Source organism: Coregonus clupeaformis, unplaced genomic scaffold (assembly GCF_020615455.1).
Source record: "Coregonus clupeaformis isolate EN_2021a unplaced genomic scaffold, ASM2061545v1 scaf2431, whole genome shotgun sequence".
NCBI classification, from domain to species: domain Eukaryota; kingdom Metazoa; phylum Chordata; class Actinopteri; order Salmoniformes; family Salmonidae; genus Coregonus; species Coregonus clupeaformis.
In genome coordinates, this window is record NW_025535885.1 from 5,001 (window position 1) to 25,347 (window position 20,347).

General features: G+C 53.5%; 1 long non-coding RNA gene across 1 annotated transcript in view; it reads left to right on the forward strand.

The window, feature by feature from the left end:
* Positions 1-3,134: 3,134 nt before the first annotated feature.
* Positions 3,135-20,347, forward strand: part of LOC121563066 — a 38,017-nt gene continuing 20,804 nt past the window's right edge. Inside the window, exon 1 of the long non-coding RNA XR_006660250.1 lies at positions 3,135-3,216. This is a non-coding gene — a long non-coding RNA (uncharacterized LOC121563066). The remainder of the gene's footprint in view (positions 3,217-20,347) is intronic.

Genomic DNA, 20,347 nt, shown 5'->3' on the forward strand with positions numbered 1-20,347 from the left:
TAGCGTGTGGAGACACCCCCCCCCCCCCCCCCAGCATGCCTAGCTCCACTATCAGACGTTCTGTGAAGAACATGGTGAATAACTACTCTGACGCAGAGAAGAAGGTCCAGGAGGCCACCTCCAACGACCCTTGGGGCCCTTCCTCCTCTCTGATGTCAGAGGTGGCCGACTGACCTACAACGTGGTGGTCGTTCAGTGAGATCATGAGCATGATCTGGAGACGCCTCAACGACCACGGAAAGAACTGGAGACACGTCTACAAGGCCCTGACGCTGCTGGACTACCTGATTAAGGTAACGCACCCTAACCCTAAACCAAGGAGTGCCTTGGGGTTTTTCTTTTAACACTTAGGATTGTGGCCAAACTGGAATCCGACACCCTTTTTAAAAAATATTTTGTTAATGTGTTGTTATCTGTTCCAGACGGGTTCGGGCAGTGGCCCTGCAGTGCAAGGAGAACATCTTTGCCATCCAGACCCTGAAGGACTTCCAGTACGTAGACAGAGACGGAAAAGACCAGGGAATCAACGTCAGACAGAAGAGCAAAGCAACTGGTGGTACTGCTAAAAGACGAGGAGAGACTGGGAGGTGAGGAGGAGAGGAGGGAGGGAGGGAGGGTACTGCTGAAAGACGAGGAGGAGAGACTGGGAGGTGAGGAGGAGAGGAGGGAGGAGGGAGGTGGTACTGCTGAAAGATGAGGAGAGACTGGGAGGTGGTGGTGGTACTGCTGAAAGATGAGGAGAGACTGGGAGGTGAGGAGGAGAGGAGGAGGGAGGTGGTACTGCTAAAAGATAAGGAGAGACTGGGAGGAGAGGAGGAGAGGGGGAGGGAGGTGGTACTGCTAAAAGACGAGGAGAGACGGAGAGGAGGAGAGGAGGGAGGAGGTGGTACTGCTAAAAGACGAGGAGAGACTGGGAGGAGAGGAGGAGAGGAGGAGGGAGGTGGTACTGCTAAAAGACGAGGAGAGACTGGGAGGTGAGGAGGAGAGGAGGGAGGGAGGTGGTACTGCTAAAAGACGAGGAGAGACGGAGAGGAGGAGAGGAGGGAGGAGGTGGTACTGCTAAAAGACGAGGAGAGACTGGGAGGAGAGGAGGAGAGGAGGGAGGGAGGTGGTACTGCTGAAAGATAAGGAGAGACTGGGAGAGAGGAGGAGGGAGGAGGGAGGTGGTACTGCTGAAAGATAAGGAGAGACTGGGAGGTGAGGAGGAGAGGAGAGGAGGGGGGTGGTACTGCTGAAAGATAAGAAGAGACTGGGAGGTGAGGAGGAGAGGAGGGAGGGAGGGAGGTGGTACTGCTGAAAGATAAGGAGAGAGTGGGAGGTGAGGAGGAGAGGAGGGGGGAGGTGGTACTGCTGAAAGATAAGAAGAGACTGGGAGGTGAGGAGGAGAGGAGGGAGGGAGGGAGGTGGTACTGCTGAAAAGACGAGGAGAGACGGAGAGGAGGAGAGGAGGGAGGGAGGTGGTACTGCTAAAAGACGAGGAGAGACTGGGAGAGAGAGGAGGAGAGGAGGGAGGGAGGTGGTACTGCTAAAAGACGAGGAGAGACTGGGAGGTGAGGAGGAGAGGAGGGGAGGGGAGGTGGTACTGCTGAAAGATAAGGAGAGACTGGGAGGAGAGGAGGAGGGAGGGGAGGTGGTACTGCTGAAAGATAAGGAGAGACTGGGAGGTGAGGAGGAGAGGAGAGGAGGGGGGTGGTACTGCTGAAAGATAAGAAGAGACTGGGAGGTGAGGGAGGAGAGGAGGAGGGAGGGAGGTGGTACTGCTGAAAGATAAGGAGAGAGTGGGAGGTGAGGAGGAGAGGAGGTGGGGGAGGTGGTACTGCTGAAAGATAAGGAGAGACTGGGAGGTGAGGAGGAGAGGAGGGGGTGGTACTGCTGAAAGATAAGGAGGAGACTGGGAGGTGAGGAGGAGGGAGGGAGGTGGGTACTGCTGAAAGATATGGAGAGACTGGGAGGTGAGGAGGGAGGGAGGTGGTACTGCTGAAAGATAAGGAGAGACTGGGAGGTGAAAGCCTACAGCCCAGTACATCACTGGGGCCGTCTATCATGTACCACTAGGTCTGTCTATAGTAATGTACCGTCTAGCACGTACCACTAGGTCTGTCTATAGTAATGCACCGTCTAGCATGTACCACTAGGTCTGTCTATAGTAATGTACCGTCTATCATGTACCACTAGGTCTGTCTATAGTAATGTACCACTAGGTCTGTCTATAGTAATGTACCACTAGGTCTGTCTATAGTAATGTACCGTCTATCATGTACCACTAGGTCTGTCTATAGTAATGTACCACTAGGTCTGTCTATAGTAATGTACCGTCTAGCATGTACCACTAGGTCTGTCTATAGTAATGTACCACTAGGTCTGTCTATAGTAATGTACCGTCTAGCACGTACCACTAGGTCTGTCTATAGTAATGTACCACTTGGTCTGTCTATAGTAATGTACCACTAGGTCTGTCTATAGTAATGTACCGTCTAGCATGTACCACTAGGTCTGTCTATAGTAATGTACCGTCTAGCATGTACCACTAGGTCTGTCTATAGTAATGTACCACTAGGTCTGTCTATAGTAATGTACCGTCTAGCACGTACCACTAGGTCTGTCTATAGTAATGCACCGTCTAGCATGTACCACTAGGTCTGTCTATAGTAATGCACCGTCTATCATGTACCACTAGGTCTGTCTATAGTAATGTACCGTCTATCATGTACCACTAGGTCTGTCTATAGTAATGTACCGTCTAGCACGTACTCACTAGGTCTGTCTATAGTAATGTACCGTCTAGCATGTACCACTAGGTCTGTCTATAGTAATGTACCGTCTAGCACGTACCACTAGGTCTGTCTATAGTAATGTACCGTCTAGCATGTACCACTAGGTCTGTCTATAGTAATGCACCGTCTAGCATGTACCACTAGGTCTGTCTATAGTAATGTACCGTCTAGCACGTACCACTAGGTCTGTCTATAGTAATGTACCGTCTAGCATGTACCACTAGGTCTGTCCAGGTGAGGTTACTGATGATGATATTTTTGATGCTGTCCAGGTGAGCGTTCCCAGGCTCTGAAGACTAAGGAGAGGATGGCCCAGGTAACCACTACAGGTGCCGTGGCACCAGGGTCAGGTTTTGGGCAGGTTCGTCTCAGCCCAACCTGTCTACCTCCTACAGCGAGGAGTACGGCAAGTCGGAGGGGTCACCTGCATCCTACCACGGCTGTGAGTAGCACTCATTTTATATTACGCACAAACACACGCTTAGACACACACACACACAGACACACACTTCGACACACAAGAGTTTAAGATTGTGTCCCAGTTTTGATTTTCTTGTTCCTTAAACTAGGGGGTGTCCAATCAAAACTCATATTTTTACCAGTGGGAAAATTGTATAGATAATCCTCTAAGAACCAACGGTCCAAACCTCATGTCTCTATCATAATACGTTCCAAAAGTTAGAATGGCCAGAATTAAGGTGACTAAATCAATGGAGTCAAAAATCAGGAAACTAGCATGGTGTCAGCTAGCTGGATGCTGTGAGAGAATGAAGGCTACCTGACAGGAAACTAGCATGGTGTCAGCTGAGCTGGATGCTGTGAGAGAATGAAGGCTACCTGACAGGAAACTAGCATGGCGTCAGCTAGCTGGATGCTGTGAGAGAATGAAGGCTACCTGACAGGAAACTAAGCGTGGCGTCAGCTAGCTGGATGCTGTGAGAGAACGAGCTACCTGACAGGAAACTAGCGTGGCGTCCAGCTAGCTGGATGCTGTGAGAAGAACGAAGGCTACCTGACAGGAAACTAGCGTGGCGTCAGCTAGCTGGATGCTGTGAGAGAATGAAGGCTACCTGACAGGAAACTAGCGTGGCGTCAGCTAGCTGGATGCTGTGAGAGAATGAAGGCTACCTGACAGGAAACTAGCATGGCGTCAGCTAGCTGGATGCTGTGAGAGAATGAAGGCTACCTGACAGGAAACTAGCGTGGCGTCAGCTAGCTGGATGCCGTGAGAGAATGAAGGCTACCTGACAGGAAACTAGCATGGTGTCAGCTAGCTGGATGCCATGAGAGAATGAAGGCTACCTGACAGGAAACTAGCATGGTGTCAGCTAGCTGGATGCTGTGAGAGAATGAAGGCTACCTGACAGGAAACTAGCGTGGCGTCAGCTAGCTGGATGCTGTGAGAGAATGAAGGCTACCTGACAGGAAACTAGCGTGGTGTCAGCTAGCTGGATGCTGTGAGAGAATGAAGGCTACCTGACAGGAAACTAGCATGGTGTCAGCTAGCTGGATGCTGTGAGAGAATGAAGGCTACCTGACAGGAAACTAGCATGGCGTCAGCTAGCTGGATGCTGTGAGAGAATGAAGGCTACCTGACACCCTACTAAAACTGGGCAGAAGGGGGGAGACACCCTACTAAAACTGGGCAGAGGGGGGGGGAGACACCCTACTAAAACTGGGCAGAGGGGGGAGACACCCTACTAAAACTCTGGGCAGAGGGGAGACACCCTACTAAAACTCTGGGCAGAGGGGGGGAGACACCCTACTAAAACTCTGGGCAGAGGGGGGGAGACACCCTACTAAAACTCTGGGCAGAGGGGGGGGAGAGACACCCTACTAAAACTGGGCAGAGGGGGGGGAGACACCCTACTAAAACTGGGCAGAAGGGGGGAGACACCCTACTAAAACTGGGCAGAAGGGGGGGAGACACCCTACTAAAACTCTGGGCAGAAGGGGGGGAGACACCCTACTAAAACTCTGGGCAGAGGGGGGAGACACCCTACTAAAATGGGCAGAAGGGGGGGAGACACCCTACTAAAACTCTGGGCAGGGGGGAGACACCCTACTAAAACTCTGGGCAGAAGGGGGGGAGACACCCTACTAAAACTGGGCAGAAGGGGGAGACACCCTACTAAAACTCTGGGCAGAGGGGGGGGGAGACACCCTACTAAAACTCTGGGCAGAGGGGGGGAGACACCCTACTAAAAACTCTGGGCGGGGGGAGACACCCTACTAAAACTCTGGGCGGGGGGGGAGACACCCTACTAAAACTCTGGGCGGGGGAGACACCCTACTAAAACTCTGGGCGGGGGGGAGACACCTACTAAAACTCTGGGCAGAGGGGGAGACACCCTACCAAAACTCTGGGCAGAGGGGGAGGAGACACCCCTACTAAAACTGGGCAGAAGGGGGAGACACCCTACTAAAACCATGTAGCCCCTCCACCTCATACAGCCCCCTGGCTCCGAGCTGCAGGCTTGCAGTAGGGCCACATTCCCCTGGAACACACAGACATCAGAGGAGGAAGTAGAATCACCTCCTTCACATGACTGGAATCTGTTCCTCTTCTCTCCGGGGAGCTCCGTGCTCACCTCTCCTTCACATGACTGGAATCTGTTCCCCTTCTCTCCGGGGAGCTCCGTGCTCACCTCTCCTTCACATGACTGGAATCTGTTCCCCTTCTCTCCGGGGAGCTCCGTGCTCACCTCTCCTTCACATGACTGGAATCTGTTCCCCTTCTCTCCGGGGAGCTCCGTGCTCACCTCTCCTTCACATGACTGGAATCTGTTCCCCTTCTCTCCGGGGAGCTCTGTGCTCACCTCTCCTTCACATGACTGGAATCTGTTCCCCTTCTCTCCGGGGAGCTCCGTGCTCACCCCTCCTTCACATGACTGGAATCTGTTCCCCTTCTCTCCGGGGAGCTCCGTGCTCACCCTCTCCTTCACATGACTGGAATCTGTTCCTCTTCCTTGGGGAGCTCCGTGCTCACCCCTCCTTCACATGGCTGGAATCTGTTCCCCTTCTCTCCCGGGAGCTCCGTGCTCACCTCTCCTTCACATGACTGGAATCTGTTCCCCTTCTCTCCGGGGAGCTCCGTGCTCACCCTCCTTCACATGACTGGAATCTGTTCCCCTTCTCTCCGGGAGCTCCGTGCTCACCTCTCCTTCACATGACTGGAATCTGTTCCTCTTCTCCGGGAGCTCCGTGCTCACCTCTCCTTCACATGACTGGAATCTGTTCCCCTTCTCTCCGGGAGCTCCGTGCTCACCCCTCCTTCACATGACTGGAATCTGTTCCCCTTCTCTCCGGGGAGCTCCGTGCTCACCTCTCCTTCACATGACTGGAATCTGTTCCCCTTCTCTCCGGAGAGCTCCGTGCTCACCTCTCCTTCACATGACTGGAATCTGTTCCCCTTCTCTCCGGGGAGCTCCGTGCTCACCCCTCCTTCACATGACTGGAATCTGTTCCTCTTCTCCGGGGAGCTCCGTGCTCACCTCTCCTTCACATGACTGGAATCTGTTCCCCTTCTCTCCGGGGAGCTCCGTGCTCACCTCTCCTTCACATGACTGGAATCTGTTCCTCTTCTCTCCGGGGAGCTCCGTGCTCACCCCTCCTTCACATGACTGGAATCTGTTCCTCTTCTCTCCGGGGAGCTCCGTGCTCACCTCTCCTTCACATGACTGGAATCTGTTCCTCTTCTCTCCGGGGAGCTCCGTGCTCACCCCTCCTTACATGACTGGAATCTGTTCCCCTTCTCTCCGGGGAGCTCCGTGCTCACCCCTCCTTCACATGACTGGAATCTGTTCCCCTTCTCTCCGGGGAGCTCCGTGCTCACCCCTCCTTCACATGACTGGGAATCTGTTCCCCTTCTCTCCGGGGAGCTCCGTGCTCACCTCTCCCTTCACATGACTGGAATCTGTTCCTCTTCTCCGGGAGCTCCGTGCTCACCCCTCCTTCACATGGCTGGAATCTGTTCCCCTTCTCTCCGGGAGCTCCGTGCTCACCTCTCCTTCACATGACTGGAATCTGTTCCCCTTCTCTCCCGGGGAGCTCCGTGCTCACCTCTCCTTCACATGACTGGAATCTGTTCCTCTTCTCCGGGGAGCTCCGTGCTCACCCCTCCTTCACATGACTGGAATCTGTTCCCCTTCTCTCCGGGGAGCTCCGTGCTCACCTCTCCTTCACATGACTGGAATCTGTTCCTCTTCTCCGGGAGCTCCGTGCTCACCTCTCCTTCACATGACTGGAATCTGTTCCCCTTCTCTCCGGGGAGCTCCGTGCTCACCCCTCCTTCACATGACTGGAATCTGTTCCTCTTCTCCGGGGAGCTCCGTGCTCACCCCTCCTTCACATGACTGGAATCTGTTCCTCTTCTCTCCCGGGGAGCTCCGTGCTCACCTCTCCTTCACATGACTGGAATCTGTTCCTCTTCTCTCCGGGGAGCTCCGTGTCACCTCCTTCACATGGCTGGAATCTGTTCCCCTTCTCTCCGGGGAGCTCCATGCTCACCCCTCCTTCACATGACTGGAATCTGTTCCTCTTCTCTGGGGAGCTCCGTGCTCACCTCTCCTTCACATGACTGGAATCTGTTCCTCTTCTCTGGGGAGCTCCGTGCTCACCCCTCCTTCACAGGGAGAGAGAATAAACAACACTTCCCCTTTCTGGCCCCAGTCACCTCTAACCTTTTTAGGTCATAGCAGTGGAGCTCTAAGGTCTCATCTCCTGGTGAGTGTAGCGCGCGCGTGTGTGTGTGTGTGGTCTTGATAGATGTGGTGGAAACTGTAGCAGCTGAGTCATTATCTGAAGGAAGCAGAGATCAGCCAATAGAAACGACGCTTAACAGGCACTGGCCAATGAGAGCGGGGCTGGGGTGTTGCCAAGGGGCATTTTGGGGATTCCAGACAGTGGAAGATTCCGGGTATTGTTCACTCAGGGTGTGAAGTGACTCACTCTTTTTAGATGTGTGTGGTGGAGATGGAACCAGAGATGGTTAGTTAGAATTCAGTAGAATTACGTGTATTCTTTTGTTGTTGTTAGTAGAGGGCCAGTGGTCACATCAGTTATAGTAGAGGGCCAGGGTCAGGGGTCACATCAGTTATAGTAGAGGGCCAGGGTCAGGGGTCACATCAGTTATAGTAGAGGGCCAGGGTCAGGGGTCACATCAGTTATAGTAGAGGGCCAGGGTCAGGGGTCACATCAGTTATAGTAGAGGGCCAGGGTCAGGGGTCACATCAGTTATAGTAGAGGGCCAGGGGTCACATCAGTTATAGTAGAGGGCCAGGGTCAGGGGTCACATCTGTTATAGTAGAGGGCCAGGGTCAGGGGTCACATCAGTTATAGTAGAGGGCCAGTGTCGGGGTCACATCAGTTATAGTAGAGGGCCAGGGTCAGGGGTCACATCAGTTATAGTAGAGGGCCAGGGTCAGGGGTCACATCAGTTATAGTAGAGGGCCAGGGTCACATCAGTTATAGTAGAGGGCCAGGGTCAGGGGTCACATCAGTTATAGTAGAGGGCCAGGGTCAGGGGTCACATCAGTTATAGTAGAGGGCCAGGGTCAGGGGTCACATCAGTTGTAGTAGAGGGCCAGGGTCACATCAGTTATAGTAGAGGGCCAGGGTCAGGGGTCACATCAGTTATAGTAGAGGGCCAGGGTCAGGGGTCACATCAGTTATAGTAGAGGGCCAGGGGTCACATCAGTTAAGTAGAGGGCCAGGGGTCACATCAGTTATAGTAGAGGGCCAGGGTCAGGGGTCACATCAGTTATAGTAGAGGGCCAGGGTCAGGGGTCACATGTTATAGTAGAGGGCCAGGGTCAGGGGTCACATCAGTTATAGTAGAGGGCCAGGGTCAGGGTCACATCAGTTATAGTAGAGGGCCAGTGTCACATCAGTTATAGTAGAGGGCCAGGGTCAGGGGTCACATCAGTTATAGTAGAGGGCCAGGGTCAGGGGTCACATCAGTTATAGTAGAGGGCCAGAGGGTCACATCAGTTATAGTAGAGGGCCAGGGTCAGGGGTCACATCAGTTATAGTAGAGGGCCAGGGTCAGGGGTCACATCAGTTATAGTAGAGGGCCAGGGTCAGGGGTCACATCAGTTATAGTAGAGGGCCAGGGTCAGGGGTCACATCAGTTATAGTAGAGGGCCAGGGTCAGGGTCACATCAGTTATAGTAGAGGGCCAGGGTCAGGGGTCACATCAGTTATAGTAGAGGGCCAGGGTCAGGGGTCACATCAGTTATAGTAGAGGGCCAGGGTCAGGGGTCACATCAGTTATAGTAGAGGGCCAGGGTCAGGGGTCACATCAGTTATAGTAGAGGGCCAGGGTCAGGGGTCACATCAGTTATAGTAGAGGGCCAGGGTCAGGGGTCACATCAGTTATAGTAGAGGGCCAGGGTGGGGTCACATCAGTTATAGTAGAGGGCCAGGGTCAGGGGTCACATCAGTTATAGTAGAGGGCCAGGGTCAGGGGTCACATCAGTTATAGTAGAGGGCCAGGGTCAGGGGTCACATCAGTTATAGTAGAGGGCCAGGGTCAGGGGTCACATCAGTTATAGTAGAGGGCCAGAGGGTCACATCAGTTATAGTAGAGGGCCAGGGTCACATAGTAGAGGGCCAGTCAGTTATAGTAGAGGGCCAGGGTCAGGGGTCACATCAGTTATAGTAGAGGGCCAGGGGTCACATCAGTTATAGTAGAGGGCCAGGGTCAGGGGTCACATCAGTTATAGTAGAGGGCCAGGGGTCACATCAGTTATAGTAGAGGGCCAGGGGTCAGGGGTCACATCAGTTATAGTAGAGGGCCAGGGTCGGGTCACATCAGTTATAGTAGAGGGCCAGGGTCAGGGGTCACATCAGTTATAGAGGGTCAGGGGTCACATCAGTTATAGTAGAGGGCCAGGGTCAGGGGTCACATCAGTTATAGTAGAGGGCCAGGGTCGGGGTCACATCAGTTATAGTAGAGGGCCAGGGTCAGGGGTCACATCAGTTATAGTAGAGGGCCAGGGTCAGGGGTCACATCAGTTATAGTAGAGGGCCAGGGTCAGGGGTCACATCAGTTATAGTAGAGGGCCAGGGTCAGGGGTCACATCAGTTATAGTAGAGGGCCAGGGTCAGGGGTCACATCAGTTATAGTAGAGGGCCAGGGTCAGGGGTCACATCAGTTATAGTAGAGGGCCAGGGTCAGGGGTCACATCAGTTATAGTAGAGGGCCAGGGGTCAGGTCATCAGTTATAGTAGAGGGCCAGGGTCAGGGGGTCACATCAGTTATAGTAGAGGGCCAGGGTCAGGGGTCACATCAGTTATAGTAGAGGGCCAGGGGTCACATCAGAGAGAGCCAGTCACATCAGTTATAGTAGAGGGCCAGGGTCAGGGTCACATCAGTTATAGTAGAGGGCCAGGGTCAGGGGTCACATCAGTTATAGTAGAGGCAGGTCAGGTCAGGGGGTCACATCAGTTATAGTAGAGGGCCAGGGGTCACATCAGTTATAGTAGAGGGCCAGGGTCAGGGGTCACATCATGGCAGTTATAGTAGAGGGCCAGGGTCAGGGGTCACATCAGTTATAGTAGAGGGCCAGGGTCAGGGGTCACATCAGTTATAGTAGAGGGCCAGGGTCAGGGGTCACATCAGTTATAGTAGAGGGCCAGGGTCAGGGGTCACATCAGTTATAGTAGAGGGCCAGGGTCACATCAGTTATAGTAGAGGGCCAGGGTCAGGGGTCACATCAGTTATAGTAGAGGGCCAGGGGTCACATCAGTTATAGTAGAGGGCCAGGGTCAGGGGTCACATCAGTTATAGTAGAGGGCCAGGGTCAGGGTCACATCAGTTATAGTAGAGGGCCAGGGTCAGGGGTCACATCAGTTATAGTAGAGGGCCAGGGTCAGGGGTCACATCAGTTATAGTAGAGGGCCAGGGTCGGGGTCACATCAGTTATAGTAGAGGGCCAGGGTCAGGGTCACATCAGTTATAGTAGAGGGCCAGGGTCAGGGGTCACATCAGTTATAGTAGAGGGCCAGGTGGGGTCACATCAGTTATAGTAGAGGGCCAGGGTCAGGGGTCACATCAGTTATAGTAGAGGGCCAGGGTCAGGGGTCACATCAGTTATAGTAGAGGGCCAGGGTCAGGGGTCACATCAGTTATAGTAGAGGGCCAGGGTCAGGGGTCACATCAGTTATAGTAGAGGGCCAGGGGTCACATCAGTTATAGTAGAGGGCCAGGGTCAGGGGTCACATCAGTTATAGTAGAGGGCCAGGGTCAGGGGTCACATCAGTTATAGTAGAGGGCCAGGGTCAGCATCAGTTATAGTAGAGGGCCAGGGTCGGGGTCACATCAGTTATAGTAGAGGGCCAGGGGTCACATCAGTTATAGTAGAGGGCCAGGGGTCACATCAGTTATAGTAGAGGGCCAGGGTCAGGGGTCACATCAGTTATAGTAGAGGGCCAGGGGTCACATCAGTTATAGTAGAGGGCCAGGGTGGGTCACATCAGTTATAGTAGAGGGCCAGGGTCAGGGGTCACATCAGTTATAGTAGAGGGCCAGGGTCAGGGGTCACATCAGTTATAGTAGAGGGCCAGCGGGTCACATCAGTTATAGTAGAGGGCCAGGGTCAGGGGTCACATCAGTTATAGTAGGGCCAGGGTCAGGGTCACATCAGTTATAGTAGAGGGCCAGCAGGGTCACATCAGTTATAGTAGAGGGCCAGGGTCAGGGGTCACATCAGTTATAGTAGAGGGCCAGGGTCGGGTCACATCAGTTATAGTAGAGGGCCAGGGTCAGGGGTCACATCAGTTATAGTAGAGGGCCAGGGTCGGGGTCACATCAGTTATAGTAGAGGGCCAGAGGGGTCACATCAGTTATAGTAGAGGGCCAGGGTCAGCACATCAGTTATAGTAGAGGGCCAGGGTCAGGGGTCACATCAGTTATAGTAGAGGGCCAGGGTCAGGGGTCACATCGGTTATAGTAGAGGGCCAGGGTCAGGGGTCACATCAGTTATAGTAGAGGGCCAGGGTCAGGGGTCACATCAGTTATAGTAGAGGGCCAGGGCAGGGGTCACATCAGTTATAGTAGAGGGCCAGGGTCAGGGGCCATCAGTTATAGTAGAGGGCCAGGGTCAGGGGTCACATCAGTTATAGTAGAGGGCCAGGGTCAGGGGTCACATCAGTTATAGTAGAGGGCCAGGGTCAGGGGTCACATCAGTTATAGTAGAGGGCCAGGGTCAGGGGTCACATCAGTTATAGTAGAGGGCCAGGGTCAGGGTCACATCAGTTATAGTAGAGGGCCAGGGTCAGGGTCACATCAGTTATAGTAGAGGGCCAGGGGTCACATCAGTTATAGTAGAGGGCCAGGGTCAGGGGTCACATCAGTTATAGTAGAGGGCCAGGGTCAGGGGTCACATCAGTTATAGTAGAGGGCCAGGGTCAGGGTCACATCAGTTATAGTAGAGGGCCAGGGTCACATCAGTTATAGTAGAGGGCCAGGGGTCACATCAGTTATAGTAGAGGGCCAGGGTCGGGGGTCACATCAGTTATAGTAGAGGGCCAGGGGGTCACATCAGTTATAGTAGAGGGCCAGGGTCAGGGGTCACATCAGTTATAGTAGAGGGCCAGGGTCAGGGGTCACATCAGTTATAGTAGAGGGCCAGGGTCGGGGTCACATCAGTTATAGTAGAGGGCCAGGGTCAGGGGTCACATCAGTTATAGTAGAGGGCCAGGGGGTCACATCAGTTATAGTAGAGGGCCAGGGTCAGGGGTCACATCAGTTATAGTAGAGGGCCAGGGTCAGGGTCACATCAGTTATAGTAGAGGGCCAGGGTCAGGGGTCACATCAGTTATAGTAGAGGGCCAGGTGGGTCACATCAGTTATAGTAGGGCCAGGGTCAGGGGTCACATCAGTTATAGTAGAGGGCCAGTCGGGGTCACATCAGTTATAGTAGAGGGCCAGGGTCGGGGGTCACATCAGTTATAGTAGAGGGCCAGGGTCAGGGGTCACATCAGTTATAGTAGAGGGCCAGGTGGGTCACATCAGTTATAGTAGAGGGCCAGGGTCGGGGTCACATCAGTTATAGTAGAGGGCCAGGGTCAGGGGTCACATCAGTTATAGTAGAGGGCCAGGGTGGGGTCACATCAGTTATAGTAGAGGGCCAGGGTCAGGGGTCACATCAGTTATAGTAGAGGGCCAGGGTCAGGGTCACATCAGTTATAGTAGAGGGCCAGGGTCACATCAGTTATAGTAGAGGGCCAGGGTCAGGGTCACATAGTTATAGTAGAGGGCCAGGGTCAGGGGTCACATCAGTTATAGTAGAGGGCCAGGGGTCACATCAGTTATAGTAGAGGGCCAGGGTCAGGGGTCACATCAGTTATAGTAGAGGGCCAGGTCAGGGGTCACATCAGTTATAGTAGAGGGCCAGTGTCAGGGGTCACATCAGTTATAGTAGAGGGCCAGGTGGGGTCACATCAGTTATAGTAGAGGGCCACAGGGGTCACATCAGTTATAGTAGAGGGCCAGGCAGGGGTCACATCAGTTATAGTAGAGGGCCAGGGTCAGGGGTCACATCAGTTATAGTAGAGGGCCAGGGTCGGGGTCACATCAGTTATAGTAGAGGGCCAGGGTCAGGGGTCACATCAGTTATAGTAGAGGGCCAGGGTCACATCAGTTATAGTAGAGGGCCAAGGGGTCACATCAGTTATAGTAGAGGGCCAGGGTCACATCAGTTATAGTAGAGGGCCAGGGTCAGGGGTCACATCAGTTATAGTAGAGGGCCAGGGGTCACATCAGTTATAGTAGAGGGCCAGGGTCAGGGGTCACATCAGTTATAGTAGAGGGCCAGGGTCAGGGGTCACATCAGTTATAGTAGAGGGCCAGGGTCAGGGGTCACATCAGTTATAGTAGAGGGCCAGGGTCAGGGGTCACATCAGTTATAGTAGAGGGCCAGCAGGGGTCACATCAGTTATAGTAGAGGGCCAGGTAGCACATCAGTTATAGTAGAGGGTCAGGGGTCACATCAGTTATAGTAGAGGGCCAGCGGGGTCACATCAGTTATAGTAGAGGGCCAGGGTCAGGGGTCACATCAGTTATAGTAGAGGGCCAGGGGGGTCACATCAGTTATAGTAGAGGGCCAGGGAGGGGTCACATCAGTTATAGTAGAGGGCCAGGAGTGGGGGTCACATCAGTTATAGTAGAGGCCAGGGTCAGGGGTCACATCAGTTATAGTAGAGGGCCAGGGGGTCACATCAGTTATAGTAGAGGGCCAGGGTCAGGGTCACATCAGTTATAGTAGAGGGCCAGGGTCAAAGGGCCAGGGTCACATCAGTTATAGTAGAGGGCCAGTAGGGGTCACATCAGTTATAGTAGAGGGCCAGGGTCAGGGGTCACATCAGTTATAGTAGAGGGCCAGGTCGGGGGTCACATCAGTTATAGTAGAGGGCCAGGGTCAGGGGTCACATCAGTTATAGTAGAGGGCCAGGGTCAGGGGTCACATCAGTTATAGTAGAGGGCCAGGGTCGGGGGTCACATCAGTTATAGTAGAGGGCCAGGGTCACATCAGTTATAGTAGAGGGCCAGGGTCAGGGGTCACATCAGTTATAGTAGAGGGCCAGGGGTCACATCAGTTATAGTAGAGGGCCAGGGTCAGGGGTCACATCAGTTATAGTAGAGGGCCAGGGTCACATCAGTTATAGTAGAGGGCCAGGGTCAGGGGTCACATCAGTTATAGTAGAGGGCCAGGGTCGGGGTCACATCAGTTATAGTAGAGGGCCAGGGTCGGGGGTCACATCAGTTATAGTAGAGGGCCAGGGTCAGGGGTCACATCAGTTATAGTAGAGGGTCAGGGGTCACATCAGTTATAGTAGAGGGCCAGGGTCAGGGGTCACATCAGTTATAGTAGAGGGCCAGGGTCAGGGGTCACATCAGTTATAGTAGAGGGCCAGGGTCAGGGGTCACATCAGTTATAGTAGAGGGCCAGGCATCAGTTATAGTAGAGGGCCAGGGTCAGGGGTCACATCAGTTATAGTAGAGGGCCAGGGTCAGGGGTCACATCAGTTATAGTAGAGGGTCAGGGGTCACATCAGTTATAGTAGAGGGCCAGGGTCAGGGGTCACATCAGTTATAGTAGAGGGCCAGGGTCAGGGTCACATCAGTTATAGTAGAGGGCCAGGGTCAGGGGTCACATCAGTTATAGTAGAGGGCCAGGGTCAGGGGTCACATCAGTTATAGTAGAGGGCCAGTGGGTCACATCAGTTATAGTAGAGGGCCAGGGTCGGGGGTCACATCAGTTATAGTAGAGGGCCAGGGTCGGGGTCACATCAGTTATAGTAGAGGGCCAGGGTCAGGGGTCACATCAGTTATAGTAGAGGGCCAGGGTCAGGGGTCACATCAGTTATAGTAGAGGGCCAGGGGTCACATCAGTTATAGTAGGGGCCAGGGTCAGGGGTCACATCAGTTATAGTAGAGGGCCAGGGGGTCACATCAGTTATAGTAGAGGGCCAGGGTCAGGGGTCACATCAGTTATAGTAGAGGGCCAGGGGGGTCACATCAGTATAGTAGAGAGTAGAGGGCCAGTGTCACATCACAGTAGAGGGCCAGGTCAGGGGTCACATCAGTTATAGTAGAGGGCCAGGGTCAGGGGTCACATCAGTTATAGTAGAGGGCCAGGGTCAGGGTCACATCAGTTATAGTAGAGGGCCAGGGTCATCAGTTATAGTAGAGGCCAGGGTCACATCAGTTATAGTAGAGGGCCAGGGTCAGGGGTCACATCAGTTATAGTAGAGGGCCAGGGGTCACATCAGTTATAGTAGAGGGCCAGGTGGGTCACATCAGTTATAGTAGAGGGCCAGGGTCAGGGGTCACATCAGTTATAGTAGAGGGCCAGGAGGGGTCACATCAGTTATAGTAGAGGGCCAGGGTCAGGGTCATCAGTTATAGTAGAGGGCCAGGTGGGGTCACATCAGTTATAGTAGAGGGCCAGGGTCAGGGGTCACATCAGTTATAGTAGAGGGCCAGGGTCGGGGTCACATCAGTTATAGTAGAGGGCCAGGGTCAGGGTCACATCAGTTATAGTAGAGGGCCAGGGGTCACATCAGTTATAGTAGAGGGCCAGGGTCGGGTCACATCAGTTATAGTAGAGGGCCAGGGTCAGGGTCACATCAGTTATAGTAGAGGGCCAGGGGGTCACATCAGTTATAGTAGAGGGCCAGGGTCAGGGGTCACATCAGTTATAGTAGAGGGCCAGGGGGTCACATCAGTTATAGTAGAGGGCCAGGGTCAGGGTCACATCAGTTATAGTAGAGGGCCAGGGTCAGGGTCACATCAGTTATAGTAGAGGGCCAGGGTCAGGGGTCACATCAGTTATAGTAGAGGGCCAGGGTCAGGGGTCACATCAGTTATAGTAGAGGGCCAGGGTCAGGGGTCACATCAGTTATAGTAGAGGGCCAGGGTCAGGGGTCACATCAGTTATAGTAGAGGGCCAGGGTCAGGGGTCACATCAGTTATAGTAGAGGGCCAGTGTCAGGGGTCACATCAGTTATAGTAGAGGGCCAGGGTCAGGGGTCACATCAGTTATAGTAGAGGGCCAGTGTCAGGGGTCACATCAGTTATAGTAGAGGGCCAGGGTCAGGGGTCACATCAGTTATAGTAGAGGGCCAGGGGGTCACATCAGTTATAGTAGAGGGCCAGGGTCAGGGGTCACATCAGTTATAGTAGAGGGCCAGGGTCAGGGGGTCACATCAGTTATAGTAGAGGGCCAGGGGGTCACATCAGTTATAGTAGAGGGCCAGTGTCGGGGGTCACATCAGTTATAGTAGAGGGTCAGGGGTCACATCAGTTATAGTAGAGGGCCAGGGTCGGGGGTCACATCAGTTATAGTAGAGGGCCAGGGTCAGGGGTCACATCAGTTATAGTAGAGGGCCAGGGGTCACATCAGTTATAGTAGAGGGCCAGTGTCGGGGGTCACATCAGTTATAGTAGAGGGCCAGGGTCAGGGGTCACATCAGTTATAGTAGAGGGCCAGGGTCAGGGTCACATCAGCAGTAGAGGGCCAGGGTCAGGGGTCACATCAGTTATAGTAGAGGGCCAGGGTCAGGGGTCACATCAGTTATAGTAGAGGGCCAGGGTCAGGGGGGTCACATCAGTTATAGTAGAGGGTGCAGGGGTCACATCAGTTATAGTAGAGGGCCAGGGTCGGGGTCACATCAGTTATAGTAGAGGGCCAGGGTCAGGGGTCACATCAGTTATAGTAGAGGGCCAGGGTCAGGGGGTCACATCATTATAGTAGAGGCCATGGGGGTCACATCAGTTATAGTAGAGGGCCAGGGTCGGGGTCACATCAGTTATAGTAGAGGGCCAGGGTCAGGGGTCACATCAGTTATAGTAGAGGCCAGGGTGTCACATCAGTTATAGTAGAGGGCCAGGGTCAGGGGTCACATCAGTTATAGTAGAGGCCGGGTCAGGGTCACATCAGTTATAGTAGAGGCCAGGGTCGGGGTCACATCAGTTATAGTAGAGGGCCAGGTCAGGGGTCACATCAGTTATAGTAGAGGGCCAGTGTCACATCAGTTATAGTAGAGGGCCAGGGTCAGGGGTCCATCAGTTATAGTAGAGGGCCAGGGGTCACTGTATAGTAGAGGGCCAGGGTCAGGGGTCACATCAGTTATAGTAGAGGGCCAGGGTCAGGGGTCACATCAGTTATAGTAGAGGGCCAAGGTCAGGGGTCACATCAGTTATAGTAGAGGGCCAGGGTCAGGGGTCACATCAGTTGTAGTAGAGGGCCAGGTGGTCACATCAGTTATAGTAGAGGGCCAGGGTCAGGGGTCACATCAGTTATAGTAGAGGGCCAGGGTCAGGGTCACATCAGTTATAGTAGAGGGCCAGGGTCAGGGGTCACATCAGTTATAGTAGAGGGCCAGGGTCAGGGGTCACATCAGTTATAGTAGAGGGCCAGGGTCAGGGTCACATCAGTTATAGTAGAGGGCCAGGGTCAGGGGTCACATCGTTATAGTAGAGGGCCAGGGTCAGGGGTCACATCAGTTATAGTAGAGGGCCAGGGTCAGGGGGTCACATCAGTTATAGTAGAGGGCCAGGGGTCACATCAGTTATAGTAGAGGGCCAGGGTCAGGGTCACATCAGTTATAGTAGAGGGCCAGGGTCGGTCATCAGTTATAGTAGAGGGCCAGGGTCAGGGGTCACATCAGTTATAGTAGAGGGCCAGGGTCGGGGTCACATCAGTTATAGTAGAGGGCCAGGGTCAGGGGTCACATCAGTTATAGTAGAGGGCCAGGGTCAGGGGTCACATCAGTTATAGTAGAGGGCCAGTGGGTCACATCAGTTATAGTAGAGGGCCAGGGGTCACATCAGTTATAGTAGAGGGCCAGGGGTCACATCAGTTATAGTAGAGGGCCAGGGGTCACATCAGTTATAGTAGAGGGCCAGGCAGGGTCACATCAGTTATAGTAGAGGGCCAGGGTCACATCAGTTATAGTAGAGGGCCAGGGGCGGGGGTCACATCAGTTATAGTAGAGGGCCGGGGGGTCACATCAGTTATAGTAGAGGGCCAGGGGTCACATCAGTTATAGTAGAGGGCCAGGGTCACATCAGTTATAGTAGAGGGCCAGGGTCAGGGGTCACATCAGTTATAGTAGAGGGCCAGGGTCAGGGTCACATCAGTTATAGTAGAGGGCCAGGGTCAGGGGTCACATCAGTTATAGTAGAGGGCCAGGGTCACATCAGTTATAGTAGAGGGCCAGGGTCACATCAGTTATAGTAGAGGGCCAGGGGTCACATCAGTTATAGGTAGAGGGCCAGGGTCAGGGGTCACATCAGTTATAGTAGAGGGCCAGGGTCAGGGGTCACATCAGTTATAGTAGAGGGCCAGGGTCAGGGGTCACATCAGTTATAGTAGAGGGCCAGGGTCAGGGTCACATCAGTTATAGTAGAGGGCCAGGGTCACATCAGTTATAGTAGAGGGCCAGGGGTCACATCAGTTATAGTAGAGGGCCAGGGTCAGGGTCACATCAGTTATAGTAGAGGGCCAGGGGTCACATCAGTTATAGTAGAGGGTCAGGGTCACATCAGTTATAGTAGAGGGACCAGGGTAGGGTCACATCAGTTATAGTAGAGGGCCAGGGTCAGGGGTCACATCAGTTATAGTAGAGGGCCAGGGTCAGGGGTCACATCAGTTATAGTAGAGGGCCAGGGTCAGGGGTCACATCAGTTATAGTAGAGGGCCAGGGGTCACATCAGTTATAGTAGAGGGCCAGGGTCACATCAGTTATAGTAGAGGGCCAGGGTCAGGGGTCACATCAGTTATAGTAGAGGGCCAGGGTCAGGGGTCACATCAGTTATAGTAGAGGGCCAGGGCCAGGGGTCACATCAGTTATAGTAGAGGGCCAGGGTCAGGGGTCACATCAGTTATAGTAGAGGGCCAGGGGCAGTGTCACATCAGTTATAGTAGAGGGCCAGGGTCAGGGGTCACATCAGTTATAGTAGAGGGCCAGGGTCAGGGGGTCACATCAGTTATAGTAGAGGGCCAGGGCCAGGGTCACATCAGTTATAGTAGAGGGCCAGGGTCAGGGTCACATCAGTTATAGTAGAGGGCCAGAGGGTCACATCAGTTATAGTAGAGGGCCAGGGACAGGGGTCACATCAGTTATAGTAGAGGGCCAGGGGTCCAGGGGTCACATCAGTTATAGTAGAGGGCCAGGGGTCACATCAGTTATAGTAGAGGGTCAGGGGTCACATCAGTTATAGTAGAGGGCCAGGGTCACATCAGTTATAGTAGAGGGCCAGGGTCAGGGGTCACATCAGTTATAGTAGAGGGCCAGGCCAGTGTCACATCAGTTATAGTAGACGTCAGGGTCAGGTGGCATCAGTTATAGTAGAGGGCCAGGGTCAGGGGTCACATCAGTTATAGTAGAGGGCCAGTGTCAGGGTCACATCAGTTATAGTAGAGGGCCAGGGTCAGGGGTCACATCAGTTATAGTAGAGGGTCAGGGTCACATCAGTTATAGTAGAGGGCCAGTGTCAGGGTCACATCAGTTATAGTAGAGGGCCAGGGTCAGGGGTCACATCAGTTATAGTAGAGGGCCAGTGTCACATCAGTTATAGTAGAGGGCCAGGGTCAGGGGGTCACATCAGTTATAGTAGAGGGCCAGGGTCAGGGGTCACATCAGTTATAGTAGAGGGCCAGGGTCAGGGGTCACATCAGTTATAGTAGAGGGCCAGGGTCACATCAGTTATAGTAGAGGGCCAGGGTCAGGGGTCGCATCAGTTATAGTAGAGGCCAGTGTCACATCAGTTATAGTAGAGGGCCAGGGTCAGGGGTCACATCAGTTATAGTAGAGGGCCAGGGTCAGGGGTCACATCAGTTATAGTAGAGGGCCAGGGTCAGGGGTCACATCAGTTATAGTAGAGGGCCAGGGTCAGGGGTCGCATCAGTTATAGTAGAGGGCCAGGGTCACATCAGTTATAGTAGAGGGCCAGGGTCAGGGGTCACATCAGTTATAGTAGAGGGCCAGGGTCAGGGGTCACATCAGTTATAGTAGAGGGCCAGGGTCACATCAGTTATAGTAGAGGGCCAGTGTCAGGGGTC